Here is a 14,620-nt window from a genome sequence, read left to right on the forward strand (position 1 = left end):
ATTCAATTATCGGGAAACGGTGTCCTAGTTGTTCGAAATCGCTGCCTGTCGGATTTCTGGTATATCGGCGCGGCGTGTTTGTGATTTATGATGATTGCTAGCCGGGGTGATGGACGCGAAATCGATAGGCGCGCGCTCAGGTGTTCATTGTGGATTTTGGGTAAAGGTTCTTTCAAAGCTTGTTAAAGTAAAGTAGACCCATGTCGTTCAAGTTGTATTCTGAAAACTATTTCTTCACCTTTCAAAAGGCTGTTAGGGAATCGCGCCAATTGGGCGGTGGCTTTTATATTCGTCTGTTTTCCACTTTAACTCAGTCAAATTTGAACCAATTGACACAACTTTTGGAATGTGGTGAGATAGGTATAGTATCTACCCATGTACAACATTTCAAGTCAATTGGTTCAAAATTGACTGAGTTCTAGTGGAAAACAGACGAATATAGAAGCCACCGCCCAAGTGGCGCGATACCCTATATGAATCCTAACGTCTGCTCGGCCAATATAACCGCTGCGGTAAACGCGCGAGAACTCAATTGAACTATAGTCGAGGTACATAGCTTTCAAGCTTTTTGAACATTTCAATGAACTATAAACCATGTAATGAATTAAAAAAAAGTTACAAAGATTTCTTAATAGTATAATCATACATGTAGGGCATACAAAATATGCTTTCGGAAGAGAAGACTGCATTTGAAGCTTTCCAAAAAGTACTATTTTCAAATAGTGTCCGAGTTAGCTAATCAATTTCTGAGCGTCCGGCAAAAATAATAATTTTGTCACAATTTGCATTTGTTGTGACAATCATCGCACTGGTGATATAGTCAGTGTACACACCGCGTGTAGAGGTTTTTGGGCTTTGCATTAACTTACAGCGTTAACTTTGCGTTAACTTAGAGCTAGCTTTAATGACAAAGAACTATCTCAAATGAGATTTGACTTTGAAATCATAAGGACCAATTATCAACAAATTGAAAAAAATGCAACAATTTAACTTTCAGTTCTGTTACTACCACAATGCTTCGATTTTATGTAATAAACAAATGGTAGTTGGCACTAGACCTGTGCACCGCCGCGCCACGCCGCCGCCGCCGACACTTTTGTCCCACGCCGACGCCGACCGAGGTATTGGCGCGCCATACGCCGCTGTTTGTCACGCCGCCGAATTTCATTTTTCGCGCCGGTAATCAGTATACGAACAAAATTAAGTGTACATTAAGTTGAGAAAAAAAAAATTCACGATCACTATCATAAGAGTTTGATTACAATCAAGCCCGTGCACAAGGGAGGGGTTAAACCCCTCCCACTGCTAAAGTTCCATACACTAGGCGCCCCTCCACCCTTTACCAAAATTAGGGAAAACCCCTCCCTTGTCGCCTTTTCTGTGCACGAGCCTGTTTACAATAATTGATTTCTCGACTCCTAGAACACACATTCACGTCTATCCAGAAGTTTCTTCAGAGATTCTTCCAGAAGGATTCAGTGATGCCTCCAGAAGATCCACCTGGGATTCCTCCACAAAATTCTTCGGGGATGCCTCCATGATGATTTTTTTTTAGAAGATCTATCAGGAAGATCTCGACAGGAGTACCTTCCGAAATTCATTCAGGAGAATTCAGGGATGCCTCCTAGAGATACATCAGAGATTCATCCAGAAGAAGATCCTTCAGGGATTCTTATAGGAAGTCCATCAAAGATTAGTCTGAGTGTTCCTTCATGAATTCCTTCAGAAATTCCTGGAATTTGTTCAAGAATCCCTCCTGAAACTCCTTCGGGGATTCCTCCTGGAATTACTTCGGGAAGCCTCATGAAAATTTTTCAGAGATTCTTACAGGAGTTCCTTCAAGGATTGCTCTAGAAGTTCCTTCGGTGATCTCTCAGGGATCTCCCTAATAGCTCCAGAAGGATTCAGTGATGCTTCCAGAAGATCCACCTGGGATTCCTCCACAAAAATCTTCGGGGATGCCTCCATGCTGATTTTTTTAGAAGATCTATCAGGAAGATCTCGACAGGAGTACCTTCCGAAATTCATTCAGGAGAATTCAGGGATGCCTCCTAGAGATACATCAGAGATTCATCCAGAAGAAGATCCCTCAGGGATTCTTATAGGAGGTCCTTCAAAGATTAGTCTGAGTGTTCCTTCATGGATTCCTTCCGAAGTTCCTTCTGGAATTTATACAGAAGTTTCTGTAGGAATTAGTCCAGGAGTTTTCTCAGAGATTCCTCCATGAGATCCTTCAGAAATTTCTGGAATTTGTTCAAGAATCCCTCCTGAAACTCCTTCGAGGGTTCCTCTTGGAATTACTTCGGGAAGCCTCATGATAATTTTTCCAGAGATTCTTACAGGAGTTCTTTCAAGGATTGCTCTAGAAGTTCCTTCGGTGATCTCTCAGGGATCACCCTAATAGCTCCAGGAGGATTCAGGGATGCCTCCAGGTGTTCAATAAAAATTCCTTCAGAAGTTCCCTAAGCTATTTCAACGGGAGTTCGTTCATGTATTCATCCAGAAGTCCCCTTAGAAGACCTTAAAGATTGCTTTAGGAAGATTCATAAATGCCAACTGGAGATCCATCAAGAATCTCGTGAAAAGTTTCTTTAGATATTCCTGGAGCAGGAAGTCTTTAGAAATTAGTCTAGGAGTTCCTGCAGGGATTCCTTCTGAAGTACCTTTAGAAATTCCAACGGGAGTTGTTTCCAGGAGTTCAATCAGAAATTCCTCCAGTAGTTTCAGGGATTCTTGTAGATGTTTCTTCAGAGATTCCTCCTGAATTTCTTCAGTGATTCCTACAGAAGTTCCTTCGGAAATCTCTACAGAAGTTCCTTCAGGGAATCTTATACGAAGATGCAAGGATACTTCCAGGAGAATTCAGGGATTACCCCAGGGATTCCTATATAAGAGTTCCTTCCAAGATTCCTTCAGGACATCCTTAGGGGCTGTCCATAAACCACGTGGTCATTTTTTTGTGACTTTTCAACCAAAAGCGTGATCATTAGTCCATACAAATTTTTTTATTTGTCCAAACAAAATGGTCATTGGCCGAACACAAACCCCCCCCCCCCCCCAATGACCACGTGGTTTATGGACAGCCCCTTAGGGGATTGCTCGAGAAGGTTTTTTTATGAATTCTTCTAGTAGTTCGTCCAGGTATTGTTCCTGGGGTTCTTACAGATTGTAGATTGAGATTGAGATTTTTTTTTCCAGGAAGACTTACGGATGCCTCCAGGAGTTATATCAGAGATTTCTCCAGAAGCTTATTTAAGAATTCCTACTGCAGTTCCTTCAAGGAATCTTGTAGGAGTTCCTTCGATTATTTCCTTTAGGATTATAATCAGGCATATCTCCAGGATATTCTTGAGGGATTATTGATGGAGTTTCTACAAGAATTCCTCAAGGATTCCCTTCTGGATTTCTTCCAGGATTTTTTTTGTATGTATTAACGAGATTTATAACCCTAGGCTAGTTCATATCGGGACCCACGCTTTACTTCCTTTCCTAAGGAAGAACCCACATTTTGTGAGTATGTCGGGAGTGGGATTCGATCCCAGGTCCTCGGTGTGATAGTCTTGTGTTCTAACCACCACACCAGGTCCACTCCACACTTCCAGGAATTCTTTAGAAAATACCTCCTGCAAATCCTTTCCCCTACCCGGAATGATCCGCTGAAAATCCTTCTTTCGAGCATTTCCCTGGAATCCCGGCAGGGATTTCTCCTGTAATTTTTTCATTACTCATTACTCATAGACATTACTCATAGACTTCTTTCGAAGCTTCCTCCTGAAATTCTTTCGAGGATTCCTTCTAATATTGCGTCGAATTGTTTTGGCGATTCCTCTAAGAATTTCTTCGGAGATTCCACCTGGATTCCTCATGAAATTCCTCCAGGGACTTCTCCTGCTGTTCATTCAGAGGTTCCTCTTGCACTTCTTTCGGGGGTTCCTCCTAGAATTTATTCTGGATTGTCTCTTGGAATTCCTCCTAGACATTCTTCATGGATTCCTCCTGAAATTCTTTTGGGGCTTTCTCCTGATTTTCTAAAGTGGATTTCTCCTAAATTTTCTCCGGAGTTTCCTCCTGGAATTTCTTTGGTGATTTCTCTTAGAATTCCTTCGGGGAATCCTGCTTGAATTCCTTCGGAGTTTTTTACAGGGCTTCCTTTCGGAGTTTTTTAACAGGACAGAAATCCTATGGGGTATGTCGCTTGAAAATCCTTCGGATATTTCGCTTGGAAATTCTTCGGAGTTTCCTCCCAGCATTCCTTCAGGGGTTCCCCCCGGGATTTCTGCAGGGATTTCTCCTGTTATTTCTTCGGGAATTACTTCTGGAATTCATTCAGATATTTTTCCAAGAATTCCGTAGGGTATTCCTGCTGGACTTGTGTCAGGGATTTCTCCTGAACTTCCTTCGGGGACTCCTCCTGGAATTCCATTAGCGATTCCTCCTGGAATTAATTCGAAGATTCCTCCTTAAAATCCTTCGGGGATTTCTTCTGGAATTCTTTCGGGGATTCCTTCTGAACTTGCTTCGAGGATTCCACCTGACATTTATTCAAGGATTCCTCCTGAAATTCCTTCTCACATTTTTTCAAGGAGTCCTTCTAGAATTCCTGCAGGCTTTCCACCTCGAATTGCTTCGGTGATTCTTCCTAGAACTACTTCGAGAATTTCTCTCTAAAATCCCTTCGGAGATTTCCCCTGATATTATGCTCAGACTACAAATTCGTAATGACAACGTTTTTGCTTTGCCAATGATGAAATAATGGTCAAATTTTGGTCACACCGATTCACGCCGCCAGTGCCACCGCCGAAAGCTACCACCGGCGTGACGCCGATGACGCCGATGACGCCGCCGCCGAGCAAAATATAGTCGGCGCACAGGTCTAGTTGGCACGTTTTCTTGTCGTTTGATTTTGGGACTCTGTTTTTTGATAATTGGCATAACCAGTCCGAGTTTCACTTGGAAATTTTGAGTGAGACTCAAAATAATTTCCTCGGACATTTTTGAATTGAATCGAGTGCCGACACAGGCTGACGAGCGTTTGTTCGTTTCTGTAGTATTTTGAGCATGAGCATGATTGAGCGCCCACGGTTGTTCCTCTGGTATTGCAAGGACATCTGCAATTACTCAAACAACCAACAGATGCTGATGGTAAAGAAAAATAGAATTTTTATTGCATCTTCCGGAAGCATGATAGCTAGACAATATACATTAAGGTAAACGCTTTTTTGAAAGTTTTTGATTTCTCTCGGGAATCTCCCCCGAAACACTGCTGGGGACGCGATTAAATGCAAAACTACCATATTTAAGGTGAAACCCATGAAAAATGGATAAATTGGACGGGCGCTGTCCATAAATTACGTAGATTAATTTTTGGTTACCTCAGGCCTACTCTCTTTGTCTCAGATTGTTATACACAAATATCATGTGGGTGCAAATGTTCTAAATTTTTATGGATCACTGACTTTGGACAGACATCGACCCCTCCCCCCTTTAGCATCTACGTAATTTATGAACGGACCATCGTCACTGCAGAGAGTAGCAGCGAGGCGAAATAAAACAGATTTTTCGGTGCTCATTATCGGTCATTATAAGTGAAACAATTGGAGAGCTGAGCTGGGGTTCGTGCGTTTATGCGGCCATACCCGAAAAATACGAAACGCTTATACATGTGCGCAATTCCAATATGATGGCTCTAATTGCAGCCTCAATTTAAGCCATCGCGCGAGCGCTCCATCAACGGCCTCCTCTCGGGCGTTTCAAATGATGATCTCTGATCTCCGAAATCGCGCTCCACGGCCTAAAACAGTAGTAGTGTATTCCGACTCGAAAAGTAATACAAGTAATAAGCACCGCGTAAGGCCAGGCGGTCCGGCTGAAGCACCGAGAGATAGATAGTGCAAATAATGAAAATTGCCAACGATTTAACTATTTTTCAATCATAAACACATTTGCCTAATGCACGCGCGATGGAAATCGGAAGTGGAGCCGCCCGGTCATTACGGACGGTATGATAGCGAATTTCCGGGTGAGGTGGTCTCATTGGGGTGAGCGGAAGAGATGCGGAATGAGTTGCTGGTTGTATTTGAACGGTCCGACAGGTTGTGACCCATTCATTGGGAAATTCGGGTTATCCATTGGTGAAAGAGCTCATAAGTAAGTAATATCAAAGCAGCTCTGATTATTAAACCTTTTCTAAATGTTGTATCGTGAATTTCAGATTCAAAAACAGTAGCAGTTAGAAGGTATGCACATTCTAATAAATCTTACATCCCAACATGAAGTATGAATAACTAGTCACTAGAGACGGCCTTCCGATGGTCACCTATTTAAAGCGAGCAAGATTAATTGCAAACTCCCAACAACTCATGATAAGAATAAATATACCTCATTATCACAGAAAGTGGGCCACAGCTGAAAGCGCCATTCATCTCCAGCTGCACTGCCGCTGGTCCAAAATAACCAGCCTGCAAAAGAATATTTCCGAGTGCCCTAGTGAACCACAAATTGCACTCTTCGCGGTCCAATATCCTCCGCCATAAAACATACAAAGCAAACCGATAAAAAAGCTGCCTCTTTGAACTGTGTGTAGCCCACACGCACCCTCGTCGGGATTCCGGGGAACACTCAACCCAACCAACGACAGAGAGACGACCATCGGAGCCGAGTCCGAACGTAGTAGTATGAACGGTCAGTTAGCACGAATTGAAAATCCCTTAGGGCAATCCAGAGAGTCACCACCACCTCCGATTACACTCTGGCTTCGCACTATTGGGAAGCGGGCCAAACTAGCTGGTCAAAATTATATTGTTTTGTTCAGAAGGTTGTATGATTGGATTATGTTAGGTGTGTTACCCGTATTAGCGCCATATAAAGGCTCATTAGCGCGGCTCAAAATACTGCGTGTCAAAAAGTTCGATGGTACCGGGGCCCGTGGCGTAGTTGGTCACACGTTCGCTTCATATGCGGATGGTCATGGGTTTGATTCCCAGTCCCGGCACTTGCAATTTTTCGTCAGTTGCTTTTCCCCCGAGAGCAACTGACACTGACCCTCTTCTGAGCCCCATGGCTCAAACGGACCCGGATACCTGGACATCGGCGAACTGCTACTCATAATGGACCCCGAATCGGACAGGAAAGGAACAACGGCCATCCATCATCATCCTTGTGCTCATCATTCTACTAGGTATAAAGTAGAAAAAGTGAAAGCAGCAGAAAGGCAACCAGTTCAATAAAGTAGAATAGAATCTAGGCGCTGTACAAAAATGTAAGTGCAGCTGTCAGTTGAAATTGCTCACGTAGTGCCCCAGTGGACAATAGAGCTGTACATTACACTCAGCCAAATAACCTTAAGATTTCCATAAGACCCAACTTATGAAATGGCCTTTAAATAATTCATAATGATTCGGATGAATTTCATAAGGTCACTCTATGACGTAAAATCGTCTCACAGCTTGGCTTTTATTCATGTTTAGCAACATGGTATTCTCAAGCGTCGGTAGCCGTGTGGATAAAGCACGGGCTCGGTGATCCCGACGTTCATGGATCGAATGCAGTCTGCTTCATTTTAAGATTTTTTTGTTCTTTTCATAAGTCTATCTTATGAAATTTGTCATAGCAAGCACGATTAATTTTCATAAGGTATTCTTATGCCATCCATAAGAATTAGTTATAGCAAATTTTCATAAGGTATTTCGATGAATTTCGCTAGTTTTTTTCGCTGAGTGTAAGTTAAGTGATTAAGAATAAAAAAAATATAATAGTTTTCTACGAGTAATATTAAATTCTAATTGCCTTCAATCTAGCCTTCAATATAGATTTGAAGATGATTGTATTTTAAAAGCATTTTGCAAGCTATTACTACCGCCACAAGACTTTTATATCATCAGTTAGTAATCAGGTAGGTAATATAAGTGTACTGGGATACATCTTATAAAATTTGTAAGATGTTTTATAAGCCGTCATTTTTTGCGCTGTTTTGATTTTATAAGCGTGTGATTTTAAGTAAATAATACAGGAAACATACAACAGGTTATGTATGAAACGTGAATTCTGAACTGTTATATAACAAGTTATGTTGCTTAGGCCGCCTATAAAATAAAAAAGTGAGATTCTGGGAAATTAGTCATTTGGGGAAAAGTGTCATTCGGGGAAAACGGCATTCGGGGAACCGGCGTTCGGGCAAACGACTTTCGGGGAACCATCATTCGGGGAAACGTAGCACAACCGGGAGGGATTATGCTACTTTTCCCCGAATGTCGATTCCTCGAATGTCTTTCCTCCAAACGCCAGTTCCCCGAATGGCTCGAATCCCCAAAAGTCAGTTCCCCAAAATGACCCGTTTCCCCGAAAAGTACACTTTTGCTCTAAATGATCACTTACTACAAAAATTTTGTGATCATGGAGGCTAGGTTTTTCACAAAGTTGACCGACCGTAATTTAACAATTGGTTGGAGTCAGTTTGGTTTCAGAAAGAACGAACAGTAATGGAAAGAAGGAGTCATTACTTCATTTTTCATTCACTTGTGTTTCAGCAGTTCTGAGGAGCAATTGAACTAGAAAGAACCGCCTATGAAATAAAGGAGGGAAATGAGTCATACGAGGAAAACTGCCATTCGGGGAAACAGATTTCGGGGAACCAGAGTTCGGGCAATCAACTTTCGGGGAAAAGAATCACAACCGTATGGGAGGATTGAAACAACGATTCAATCCTTGATTGACTCCCACAACAGTGAAAGAGAATCATGTTACCATGGATATTTTGCAAAGTGTCGAAAAAAAAAATGTGTTTGACACATTACATGGGATTGTATTCTAACATAAGGCTGAATTACAAAAGGCTGAAAGTACATCTATATATATAAAAATGCAGTGGCATACGTGGGACCACGCATAACTTGCGAACGGAAGGTCCAATTTTGATCGTCTTAGTTTTGTTCTGTTGGTTTTCACCCAAAGAAGGTTTATGAGTCAAAAAAAAAAAAAAAATGGAAAAATTGAGAGTTTTTGAAAATCGACCTTCCATACATTTTGTGACCAGAGACTTGGCCTTGGTTAGAAACTTGAAACGTCAAACTCAGTAGGCAAGACAAAGTTTGCCGGCTACAGCTAATAAATGCATAAAATGAGTTAAAAGTTTGGGTTTAGTCTAGAGAAAAATGATGTGTATGTACCAAAATATGTTTTTTTTATCTGTATTAACGAGATGATTAGCCCTAGGCTAGTTCATCTCGGGACCCACGCTTTACTTCCCTTCCGAAGGAAGAACTCACATTTTGCGAGTTTGTCGGGAGTGGGATTCGATCCCAGGTCCTCGGCGTTATAGTCAAGTGCTGTAACCATCACACCAGGTCCGCTCCTCAATGCGAAATGTTTTCCTCCTAGGCGTACAGTCTCAACTAGAATAAATCCCACTTCCCAGATTAGTGTTTTATGACCTCATCCACAGTTGTCAACTGTGAGCTTCCTTTACGAATAATCATTTTGCAATCTGTGTGGCGGGCAAAAAGACGCTCTGTGCTCAACAAAGCTATGACAATTTTCATACGAGAATTTCCTGGACCGATTACCCTCAGCATGGTCTTTCTGAAATCCCACGCACTTACCGCTTTGGCTATATAGGTCACACAATTACACAAAATGTGACTGGTGCTATTTCAATTAGTGATTTCTCCTTCTATAAAAAGGGGATTTCTTCCGAGTTATGCTGTTGGAGTAATTGTTGGCAATATAGTTGCCAACAATATCATCAGAGATTTTCTTTTCTTTTGAAAGTAGACTTTTCTTTTCAGAAATATTACCTTAATCATGTGGCTGATCAATAAACTATACCATAGAATTGATATGATCTTGAGAACGGCTGGTTTGGATTGATGGCGTCGAGTTACCGTTTCAGCCCTTTGATGTTTTCAGCTTTGCGAGTTTCAGCCTTTTATACGTAACCCCATGGGATGCAAGTTGTTTCTGTGACAATCTCAGATTAAGACGCAGAGAAATGTTATTTGCAATCTGCTTGAAGGCTACGGGTTCCAAACTCCAACACGGAAGAACTGTTTCGTGTCCATGGATTCGCTGAGAGAAAACAGAAAACTGAATTGTGAGCTGATAGATTTCTCTACATTTTCACTTGTTCTGGCAAAAATGAAAGCGTTCTTTATTAATCGTTTTTTTGTCATATGTTGTTATTTTCGCTAGTTATGATCAAGGGCTGGATCGCAGTACCTGACACCAACCCACTGACCTATAGGGAAGCTGATATTTTTTTTCCAAAGACAGTGCTAATTTTCTAGGTTCAGGCACCAGTATTTGCCAGAGGTGGTGTGTTGTGGGTATCTGCCTCAATAGATCTAACAACTGGTCGCAGTGACTTAAATACCCAACAAGGAATAAAAAAGGGGTATCAATATTTTTCCTGATCATATAGTCCCTTTTTCCTCACATTCTTAAACATGGGTCAGCAGTTCACACATTAGAGCCGATTAGAGCTACGGTTGCTAAAAATTAATCATGTTCAATTTTTAGAATCATTTCGTTAATATCTTCCCACACATATAAAAATTCGGCAAAAGTTCATATTTCAAACAGTTTGTTTTTGCCAATATGCAGTATGTACCACAGACATTTAGCAGCATGTAAAACAGTATATGATTTAAGGTATGAATGGTAACAGCCACCTAACAAGACACACACACTTTACCAAAAGAAACGCTGCCAGATCTTCAAATCCCAACCAATTTAGTACACTTGAACGTAGGAATTCAATCATGGGATTAAAACCCAAGTTCAAATCCCGCATCCTGAGATTGAAAAAAAAATGATCCAAAACGATCCAGATTTTCTGGATGATTTCAAAACATGCTTGTATGAATCATGGAGTAAAAGGATGTTCTTAAAAGACTGGACAAGACTAGACTAAGAGGTTGACTATAGAGGAATTCTCTCCTCCTCCTCCTCTCAAGATTGCAAAAAAAATTAAACATCCTTTAAGTCAATCTTGCAGTTATTGATGAAAGTAAACCCATATCTTATAAGGAGCGAAGTTGAACCAATACTTTTTGTAGAAATAGTTGTTATTTGGGTCTAACTAGGGTATAGACCCCCTACTCACTTTGAGACTTTGGCATACTTAAATAAGGAAAATTAAATAGTTTTAGAAAATTATATAAACAAAAGATTCACACAATTCAAAATAGTGGAGGCGCTGGATAATGCAGAAATGGTTTCACTCCAGGATTTAAAATCTAGAGCACAGCCTTTACTCAAAGCTACTTAAGCTGCACATGTAAAGGTAGAATACTCCAGCCTGAAAAGCCCTCCTAAGAATTTTGTAAATCACACTCTTATATGTTATTTTAATAGATTTTATAATGTTAGTAAGTGTGATCAAATCATAATAACGGAAAAGCGATGAAAACGGATGTTTTCTCAAAGCTTTCCTTTTTTCAAATTATTTGTTTTTTTTGTTCTCGTTTATGTTATGTTTCTATTATGATATTATCCATATCCTCAGTGTAGTGCATGTTGCATTACTACATTGCCAATGATGGGCAATAATGTATCGATTTGGATACAGTTTTTGCATTGCTTTCTTTGAAGCAAAATAAAGATATCACATTTTTTAACAAGGTTCCGCTATTCAGACCATTGACAAAAAAAACTACTCTGACGAAGACGTGTTTCAATCTTATAGTAAACAAATCACGAGCACTAATGATTAGACAATGGCCATGTATCGAAAACCTAGGTCCCAAAACACCTAAGCTCTTGGAAAGCTTTACTAATATTTCAAAAGTTGATTTGAATTAAACAATATTTTCAGCTTGCTTCTTTATGAAAAAGGCTCCGATATTTCAAAAATTGAAAGTCTTTGCTTCCACAGCCGTTATAATTCATTGCCTATTTTTTTCACTAGCACACCCAAAGCCACTCATCATTATGCATGTTTCATACAGGAGACTTCAATTTTGAGCAAGCGACGAACCCAAATGCTCAAAGTGCTCAAAGAACAATGAAGCGATTTTCCGTTTGTATTGATCACTCTTTACAAGCGGCAATCAGATTTTGTGATTTCAAACTTTTCTTTCAAATAAGCACTGACCAATGCCTTCTTCACTACTCAGTCTTATAACATTTATGTACACCAATCAATATTCTTGTAAGGTAATGGTCGTCAGATAGTGAGAAGACAATTAGAAGATTTGTCGGTAGAAGATGGTCGAAGGCCAGTAAAATCGACCGAATCGTCCGGACAATCTGGCAAAACTTAAGTGTTATTATCTTTTCGCCGAAAACAATCGATGAACCACCAACACACCAATCAATATTCAAAGCGTAGGGAATCCCCTCACACCTCTGATGATTGGAAAACTATCAACCATACAACTCATGTTTTTGGCCAGTAAAGATGCACAAGTTCCCCTTAGTGCTTCGTTTGTGCAATCGCGCAGACGGCAGAGGAGAAAAAGAACATTTTTAATAATACAAACTGTAACAGTAAATTTAAAAATCACATTTGTCACTCTCCCGTCGGTTGTTGTTTGGCTTACTTTCTTTTCTGCGACCGGGATGCTGATTCCTCCGCCAAATTCCCTTTCGTGGGCTCACTACCGCACAATGTTGATTCTCCCGCGGCTCAGCTGCAAGGTCCTCTGAGTTATGATTGTTGTGTTCGCTTCAGTGAAATTCGGTTTATGAAAGAAAAAAAAACGCTGCCCCACTGATTGGATGCAAATTGTCGCTGCACGCTTGTTGTTGCACTTTAATTTCTTTCAGCGTTTTGCGTTTGCAATAATTCTGGAGAAATTCCCTCGGACACACTTTCACACTTGCGATTTGCCACAAGGCATGCACCACTGACACTTGAATTCTTTCCAAATCACTCACAGTGAGAAGGGTGGGCGCACTTTTTTGCTCAATCCAATATCTCACTGGGAAACGAGGGATTTCCTTCACAACGAATAAAGATTTTTCATTAACCACCGCACACGCACGCCCGCGCAGAAGCCTACAAAAGACTGTATCATTCACCTCAACCGCCCTGAAGCGGCTCAAGCCACAAGAAAAACGAGAAGAAACTATCTTCTTTATTCTGCTATTCATATAAATCTACATTTCCGGCAGTATCAATTTCTCACGTTCGCGCAAACGAAATAGAACGCGAGCAGCCAAGAGCCACACTTTTGCCGGGCTAAGCGGGGCCTCTAGCAAGGAGCCGGACAACGAATTCGCTCCCACCGTGGACTATTACCGATGGGGAGAACCTGTGGGGCTTCAACGACAGTGCCAAAGCTATGACAAACTGTGCGCAAATCGAGCCTTACTCGCGGGACAGACCTTTACTGGTGCGAGCGCGCGCACAATGCCAATCGACGACGAACACGATCCGAAATGAAGTGTGCACTCCTCTTCTAAAAGGTCGATCTTCACGAGAAAAAAAAAAGATCAGCTGCAGAGCTATCCCACCAACTGAGCAATCACCACTGTACCGTCAAGTCGCGAATCTTTGTCGAAGTTCTGTTTTTCTACGAGTTCGATCGTCCCAGAACGTCCCGTAATGCTAATTTATATTTTGTTTTCATTAAAACCGACCGTATCTGTTCGAATATTAAGTACGACTGACTTAAGTAGTTGATTTAAACTTAAGTTACCGGAGCAATTTTATATACAAATATCTTTCCAAACGAAGCAAAGAGGAAGCGCAAAGGAAAAAGCTGAATTATACTTTATTTCTCTCCCTGGATCGGGGGTCTCAACGGGTGCGGATCGGTACTCAGCCTCTCTCCGAACGAAGAATGAGCGCGAACCGATCCGATGATGATCCCCGAGCGGACGACCATCACCCGAGTGAGTGGGGCAGTCAGTCATTTGTTTGTTGAATGGTGAGAGCAAACCTTCTAAACTTATGCGAGAGATGATGAAAGGCAGGGGGCTCGAAAAACATGCCGACTGCCGACCGCGCGATCGGTTTAGTTTGCCGTTTTCTCAGCGCTCGCAGAGGGTCCCCGGTTTTGATGGACTCGAACGAACGAACAAACCAACGGACTCCGAGCTGCGCACGCTACGGACTCATTAAGACTCTAAACCGTGCAGTATGTACCTCTTGAGTTTGCTGCTGTCCTGTTACAGCATGTTTTGGTCAGGGTTTTGGCATGAAAAGCTTCGCTCGGATAGGGTGGGCTGCGGCGTTTGGGACCTCATGATATACAAGTCTAAATAGGTGCTCGGGTCTATACGGTGAGCAATTATTAGATTCAGACATTAGAGTAAGGTGGATCAAGAGTACGTTTTACAGTTTTCGAGCTCAAATCAAATGATTCCTTTCAAGTGTCAAGGTTGCTTGAATCCTTTTTGAATATGATACTTTTACTCGAAAAATTGTGAAAATTGAATAAAACTTCAAAAATGTATGTCAGAATGCTGGTTTCAGTTTGTCTTTTCAACAAACAGATCATCACTTAAATGAATTTGAATCCGATCTTTAGTTTGGGGGCGAAACTATGCATATAGGGAAGATGCTTTGGCAAGTAGGGCCACGATGCCATTAGTAATCATGAGCTCCTGAATTCATCATGTTCGAAAATAGGGTACACTGATGCCTTTAATAGATTACTGACTGTCTTGCGGGGAAATG

At 41.3% G+C, this 14,620-nt stretch overlaps 1 protein-coding gene across 1 annotated transcript in view; it reads right to left on the reverse strand.

The window, feature by feature from the left end:
• LOC109420628 (protein limb expression 1 homolog) overlaps positions 1 to 14,151 on the reverse strand; it is a 197,643-nt gene extending 183,492 nt beyond the window's left edge. Inside the window, exon 1 of the mRNA XM_062850191.1 lies at positions 12,537 to 14,151. The gene's annotated coding sequence lies outside the window, so the exon portion shown is untranslated. The remainder of the gene's footprint in view (positions 1 to 12,536) is intronic.
• Between the last annotated feature and the right edge of the window lie 469 nt (positions 14,152 to 14,620).

This window comes from Aedes albopictus, chromosome 2 (genome assembly GCF_035046485.1).
Source record: "Aedes albopictus strain Foshan chromosome 2, AalbF5, whole genome shotgun sequence".
Lineage (NCBI taxonomy): Eukaryota > Metazoa > Arthropoda > Insecta > Diptera > Culicidae > Aedes > Aedes albopictus.